The following is an 8,421-nucleotide window of genomic DNA, read 5'->3' as shown; positions in this document are numbered from 1 at the left end:
AAAAAAATCATTAACAACTTCCAAGAAGCTAGCGTTTCAACTAACTCTTGAACTGGATAAACTTAACTTCAATCTTTATACCCTCCGGGAGAGACTTCAACACCTGTGGTCAAGCAAAACATAGAAATAAAGATTCTCCTTGAGTACTCCAGATATCAGACTCAATCACTTCCGAACATATATATTAATAATAATGATAAAACATTCTAGAACTAAAATCTTTCAAAAAGTAATTTAAAATTTATACTCCTTTAAAACATGAAAAACAAGACCTAGTCCAAAGCAAGCTAACATTTGAAAGATATGAATTGATAAGAGAAAGATGGAGGATCATTAGAATTTTTGGTGGAAGCTTATTTCTTAGCCTTCTTATAAGACCCAATCCTCTTGTCACTTTTGCTGACATTGCATCATAGTGTTGTTTCCAACTCAAATTGCAATTAAGATAAAAACAAAATATTTAAAACTAAAGCTTGATTTGAGAATACACCATTCAGACAAATTTTATCATTTAAAATAATGGGAGTGCCAATTCTACAAAAAATCATGAAATTCGTCTTAAAGACATTAACAGATAGACAGCTAAATATCACACGCCTTCCCAGTTCCTTTAGGGCCTTATTATCCTTTTCAATTAATTTTTTTTCGCAAAATGATGTTACTGTAAACACAGTATCATCAAAACTTAACTACAGCTTAACAATAAAAAAAAGACAATTAAATGTAAAAAAATACCAATCAATACGGGTTTTCTGCATTAGTTCCCATAACATAATATACAAAATATAGTCTCCCGCAGTCTAGCAGCTGAATTCAACTAACTTTATTTATCTCTTACATATATTATGATTAGAAATTCCCATCTGATCCCCCATAAATACCCCACCTTTGATAGAAATATTTTATGCATCATATCTGCACAGAGAAGATTGGCAGAACATTTCTTAACCAGATGATTTAACTGTCTGGCCAAACTTAAAAATTAAAGCTAATTAATTGAATTTAAATGAGTTTTGCATCACAAAGAAGTCACTTTATCACCCCTCAGATCCGAATTGTTAGGTTCAAGTACCTATACAGTTAAATTTTCTTTCTTAAGACCACTTAATTAGAAAGAAGGAAAAAAAATAATAATTGTTTTCTATAAAAAAGTAGCTTTTATTTTATGCTCACTTAAAAAATTAACCGTAAAACTAACCATTTTTAATAGAAGAATACTCGGAAACTGTAATGGTATCGGCCATTTTCAAAATTTGTGGCAAGTCCATTAAAAATCTTGGAATGGAGATATTACAAACTATGAGAAGTAAAATACTATCATCGAAACTTGGATACAAAATATATTAGGATTGATGACTAAAAATTATTAAGATAATTAAAAAATACATTAGGATGATAATATAAGAATTAAACCAATATAAAACATATAATTTTTGGCTTTTATTTGATTTTATGAATCTTTTTTTTTCATTGGTTTTGTTGATGTTTCACGCTTTTTTTTTTTAAATATTATATATAACCCTGAAGATTAAGAAGCATCCCTAATAACCTTCGACTTTGCCTTGCACGCATTAGTCTTCTATAATAATACTATGCTCCAGACTTAATAAGCATTGCATATTGCAACTGAAAACAGACCCCAAAACCGCGCCGACATAAAATTCAGCGGCGGCGGACACAATTCTGCCACCACCGAAAAATTACCGGCAACGCGACGTCAATTTAATAATAATAATAATAATATAATATAGATTTATTACCTGCCAAAACTGTAAAAGATACAATGGGCGGCAGAGTGTAAAAAATTGAAAAAAAAGCAAAAAGGAAAAAAAAAGACAAACAACAAAGTACGGTTTAACACAAAAATATACAATGAAATGGGGCCTCAAAATCGACATTCAAAAAAAACATTCAACTCAAGTCTGTCCATGGAGAATTACCCAAGGATGACCTAGAGTCATGAACTTTTTATGAAAACTCGCTACTCTGGCAGGAACTGCCAGGCAGGGTCTATCAATCCAAATCTACTGATCAAATACCGGTTTTTGGACCATGGTGGTATTCCAAGCAGATACTTAGCATATTTAAAGTAGATCATGCGCAACTTTTTCTTCTCTGTCTGTGTGAAGCAACTCCAAAACGGAGAGATGTAGAGAAAGCTCGGTAAAACAAATGCATTATACAATCGGGCTAAAATATCACGACTAAATCTCGCCTTGCTCAGGACAAGCTTTCCGTATGCAGAACGAACTTTTCTAAGGGTATCGGCGATAATAAGTACGCGTGTGGCCTTGAGTGACGTACCGATCGGGACTCCAAGGTAAGTAAGTGATGGAACAGGTTTGATTTCCGTATCATCTAGCATAACGCATATGTCCTCAGTCAACACTTTATAATTGAAAAATAACAATTCAGTTTTCGATGGATTAAATGTATGGCCGACACGAGCATATTCTACCTTTAATGCACTAAAACAACTCTTTATTCCATTCAGGGTTCTACTAATGTTTAAAATGTCGTCTGCATAACCTTTGAGCGACACATCAATCCCACATAAAATACACGTTGTTGGTGCTTCATGTTGCACTTCGATTACGGAATTATTGAATAAATCTGGTGAATTTACTGCTCCTTGCCTAATACCCTTTTTCACTGGTATATCAATTTATAAAAGCACATCACAATCCCAACCAGGACACTTTATACTAACACGAAGATTACTATACATCGAATCAAGGGATCCGATTACCGAATTTTCCACGGCTCTCTCTGCTGCAGAGAGTAAAATATGCTTGTGGATAGACAAATCGAAAGCACGGGCAAGATCATGGGCTGCTAAAACTAAAGAATCATTGTTATTCTCAGCGTCAGTCAGTATAGACACCAGCGAGTAAAGGGCATGATCACATCCAAGCAATCGCTGGAACTCAAACTGGTGTGGGGGAACCGAGCTCTTGCTTCTAATATCGTCATGAATAAGAAGCTCAAATAGTTTACATAGTGACGTCGACAAAGTAATCGGCCAAAATGATGAGTACCGGGAGAGAGGCTTCCCTGGGTTGAGAATAAGTGTTATTACACCAATGCAAAAGGTATCCGGGGCGATACCTCAGGTAACGATAATTTGGAACAATAATGATACATGTTCAAAAAGTTGTTCACTGCCATAGAGTAAATGCTGCCCACAAATTTTATCGAAGTCTCTCGAAAATTTCTTTTTTAGCTTTTTCAGGCATTCACGTATTATACTTCTATTAACTACCATGTTCTCTTTCGGCAATTTTAGCATTTCATCTAGCTCACTCCGGTAAGAAGTCCGTAGCGCTTGGTTATGACTTTTGAAGTGATCGGTAAAGTAAGTAGTCCAGGCTTAGTGCATGAAAGGGGTAACAACAAAGATTTATTCTTTTTGCTCCAGTAATGTCCGCCACTGAATTGTTGGATTAGTCTTGTTGTATTTATCAATTTACCATCTATGATGCTTAAAAAACGATTTTACCAATGCAAGTTTAGTATGATTCTTCACTTTCCAGACTTGCCCAGATCTTGGCTTACCACTGTCACACCATAGGCGAAACCAGAACTTTGCAGTCTGGCATGCTTCTTTTAAATTTAGGTTAGCGAACCATCCTTTAATTTCAGTGTTTACTCGAATTTTTCGAGAGGGTACGGCTGCTGATTCGGCACACCGAAGGGCATGGCATATTGAGGCAGAGTAAATGTTCAACAGAAGTTTCTGCTCTTGATCCGGGATGTCACTGTTGCACATCAGTAGCGGGAAAGGGACTTGGATCTTTTCAAGAATGCTATTACACACTTGTTGATACTGTTGGATCGAAGCATCATCGAGCATCCAATCTTGCACAACTTTGAGCTTTAGAGCTGCGCTTTTTTTTACTTCAGAGAATGGGCAAGCGAAACTCAAGGATATAGGTAAGTGATCTCTAAGTGTACCACCCATGAATGCCAACACAAATTCGTTCTGGACATTGAATGATGTAACAACATGGTCGAGATTAGATACAGAGCCACTGTTATGACAATAACTGGAGTTTATATCTTTATCCACAACCTTGAAGCCATCTGGTAAGACTCCTAAAGCTATTTGTGTTCTGGGACTTTCAGTGTCAGTAAGGTCGCAGTTGAAGTCGCCAGTAATTAAATAGTCATGACCCGCCTGCTTTATTCTCAACACACATTTAGCAAGTTTCTCGCAGGACAGGTTGAATTTTCTCTCTGATCAATCATTCTTGTAATTAGTAGGAAGGTAAACACAGATCAGAACAATACCATAGACGTCCACTGCGATAAAACTGTCTTGCTGCTCGACAAGTTTGGCGGAGATGTAATCTTTAATTACAATAGCAATGCCTCCAGATGGCCTTCCTCTAAAGCTTGATTTTGCTTCTCTAATAAAGAACCGATGCTTGTCAGAGAGCTTGATACAATCCAAGCTATCTTTGCTTAAGAGGTGTTCTTGTATGCAAACTATGTCATGATCCTTGGCAAATTGTTTTATAATTGGCACCTTATCACGCAAATTTCCGTTCATATTCCAAGATATTACTTTAAGAGATGAAATGGTGGCTCTTGTCATTGCGGTTTCTTCATTGCTTTCAGGACTTCGGGACAACGGATGCTATAACAGGGGTGCTTATCGGATTTGCAAAGCGCGCACCGAATAGGATTTTCGCAAGGATTCTCCTTTTTTGAAGCATGCCCTTCTTCGCCACATCTAGCGCAACGTTTAGAGTTTTCACATTTCGACGCTAGGTGTCCATAGTTTTGACAGTTGAAGCACCGGCGTGGGACATTAATAAACTCATCAATATGAATTCTTTTGTATCCTATCAAGGGTGGGTTCCGCTTTGCATGTTGCAGATCACTTTTAAGGGAAAACTGCAGTTTGAAGGACCTGGTTGCTCGGATTTGCTCTGCTTTAACACAATTCGGGACCACGGCTAATAGAGCATCAGCATCGATTTCTGTGGGTACAAGTCTAGCTATACCAGAAAAGGTAGGAGTTTTCATTTTGGGGTCCAAAGTCGCATTATCACCGTTTAGAATAGCAACACTCAGTTTTTTGGCTGCTTCTTTGTCTTTCAGGTTTATACGCCATTCAGTTTGGGTTTGCTTCAGCTCACCAACATGATCTGTTATGCTTGAATCGTTGTTACATAGTTTGTCAATAAAAGCTTTTCTCCCAGCAGCGGAAGGTTGAGGGTTTGCTGGCTTCTTAAGAATGACAGCATAGGTGGAACTTTTCGGTGCCTGTGATGGCAGGCTATGCGTTGTTCAGTCCTTATTTCGGGCAATCAGTGAATCTAACTTCGTATTTATCTCGTTAATATTTCTATTAACAAATGCGCTGGTTCGGCTACCGCAAGAGGGGACTTCTTGGGGCTTGGCAATAACAAAAGTCGGTAGTTCCATACTTTTCAGATCACATTCTTTTAAGATTTTCATTATGTCGAGAACATTTTCACTTTCAATATGTTTTATGGAGGGGCGTACGTTTGGATGAACAATAGAGTAGATGAGGATTTTAGCCTCCTTGATCGATTCTTTCCCAAAGAAGTCGGTGCACGTCTTAGCTATCTCATCTTTCGGTACACCACTGAGCATTGATCTTAGCACTTAGTTCAGTACAGCATTCCAGACCAATTTTTTTGGAGTGGGCATCTTGGCCAAGGAAGAAGTCACTCGTAAAATATTCACCGGCAACGTCGCTCGGCAAAAATTTCAAAATGGTCACCGGCAACCCTGCGCACGGGAGAAATTCTTTGGATCTTTTACGTCAAGGAAAACGAGGGAAGCGTCGAGCCCCGCTACCTATTCCCCGCAATTTAAGAGTCAAAGGACCTGGCAGGTACCTCTACGGCCGTTGCAACAGGTGCTCTCCCCTCTTCTGCTCGTTTTCCTCCCCCAAAAAAACCCTAAATCCCCCTAATACAATAAAATCTTGATTTGTGCCTTGACCTCTAGATGGCACTCCGATGTAGGCCTGCGTAAAAGCGGTGTACCTTAGGTGAATGAAACAGGAATGATTTCGATGTGGAAGAAAAGTGCTTAAAGTCGTTATTGTTTGGCGTTGTAGAGATACTGGAAATTTTGGTTAATGGTGGGTATTTTAAATTTGAACAACAGAGAACCGTGGCCTGAAAACGTTTCCTAACTCTAGCATCAGATCTTCACTTAATTGTAGGTAAAACTCGCTATTCAAAGACTCTGTATATATATATATCATAATATGAACGCACTCTCAAATCCGCCATTAAGAATTATTATAGATAACGCTGTTTTGCTTCCAAGCAAGGAGCATAAATTAGTATTAATGTTATAAGGCAACTCCAATTAAATAAATCTATTCTTCAACACGAATTTTAAAAAATTTTTGGCTACTTTTAAAAAGTTTTGAAAGTTAAAACGTTATAAGTTCAGACCAGAAGGACCCATTAGAACCATCAATTTTGCCTCAAACACATTCGTCTTCTACTATCACACCATGCTCCGGACTAAATAAACAATAAATATTGCGACTAAAAACAAACTCGAAAACAGCACCGACATAAAACTCAACGGCGGTGGCTGACATAAGTCTGCCACCACCAAAAAATAACCGGCGACACGCCGTGAACTTTTTAGCGTTAACTCTGTTTTTAGAAATTTTTCAGCTACTTTTAAAAAGCTTTGAAAACCATATTGGTATCGATTCTGATCAGAATTTGGTCCAAGACTCACTTTTAGCTTCATTACCATGACCAAACCTTGGACAAAATAAGGACAAGATATAATAATTTAATTTTTGACCAACTAACAATTATAAAAAAGTGGAGTAACAAAAGAAAAGAAAAATAAAAGACCTACAAAACAAAACACATTCAAGAGAATATCAATATAAAGATCTACAAATGTAAATCAGAACAATCGCACAAGAGGAAAGGACCCAACTGCTTGCAGGCCTCATCTTTTAACTTGGAGTCCAACTTATTATATGACGTCAATATATCAGTTGCATTAAGCATTCGAATAATCTTACGGTTTCTATACCAACGAGGCAAATACAAACGATATTTACAATAACAAAAATACAAAACTCTAATATCCTGCATATCGCTAGTATTAAAAAAATGGGCGCAAACCTGATAGAAAAAGAATGGAATGGTAACAATATGTAGAATAGAGTTTAGCCCATGCCTTACGAGAATGTCGGCCGCGATTTGGGACAATTTTAGCATAACCTGCTTTAAGCTTATTCTTAATATCTGCAAGTTCACTAGCATGGATAGCTGAAATAGAAGAGCAGATACTAATCCCGAGCCGACGCAACGCAGGAGCCAGCTTAACTGAAAAATAACTACAACTCAAATCACTACTTGGGTTTTTAGCATTGATAACTAAATATTCACATTTTTCAGCATTAAGGAAGAGGCTAATTTTTTCCAAAACCTTAGAATCAAACTGGGTAGACTTAGCTAGGGTGAATTTTGAACAGCTAATAAGTAATAAATCATCTGCATAAGCAATATAAGATAAATTAGTTAGACCCATAAAACACGACGGAAAAATACAAGAAAGCACAGGGTATAAACAAGCATTAAAAAGGTATGGTGACAGAACCCCTCCCTGCCTAAGTCCAAACCGAATTGGAATATTACCAAAAAAGATCTCTCCTGACCGAAGTCGAACATATGAATTTACATACTAAAAACGAAGGACACATATAACAGATGAATTCACTCCAAGCTGGGTAAGAGAATACCATAGTTGGATGTGACAAACCGAGTCAAAAGCTTTTGATTTATCTAACGCACACAAATGAACTTCAGATCCATCTTTTTGTGTTTGAATTAAAAAAGAAGTAAGAATTCGATACGCATGTTGGCATCCTATATTTGGTTTAAACCCAAATTGATTGGACACATAATCAACTTTAGGAAGAATTTCAGGAAGCAGGACATATTCAAAAACTTTGCTCAGCAGACAGGCTACCGTAATAGGTCTATATGATGCGCAATTAGTCGGATCTTTCCCACGTTTAAGAATCGTAGTGACGCTCCCGCACAAAAAAGAATCAGGCACCAAAGACGTACATAGACAAATTTGAAATAATAACTGAAAATGATAAATCAATCCTTTCGAATCAATATGAAGGTTAAAAACACTAATACCATCAATATCACATGATTTAGATTTTAAATTCTTAACAGAAGGAATCACAGGGTCAGCAGAAACGGGAGGCACATGGCGTTGGTAAATTTTCGCAGGTAATACATAAGAACAGAGGCTAACAAACTGAGAGTAAACCGCATAATTCATAATATTAAAAATCTTATTATAATTATTAATTCAAGAGGCATTAGGGATCCGATCAGCATTAGGAGGTGAATCAAATTTCGCAACATTAATCACTTTTTTCCA

Source organism: Artemia sp. Qi Xiang Cuo, chromosome 10 (assembly GCF_049724085.1).
Source record: "Artemia sp. Qi Xiang Cuo chromosome 10, ASM4972408v1, whole genome shotgun sequence".
Taxonomy (NCBI): domain Eukaryota; kingdom Metazoa; phylum Arthropoda; class Branchiopoda; order Anostraca; family Artemiidae; genus Artemia; species Artemia sp. Qi Xiang Cuo.
Note: the sequence above shows the minus strand (reverse complement) of the source record.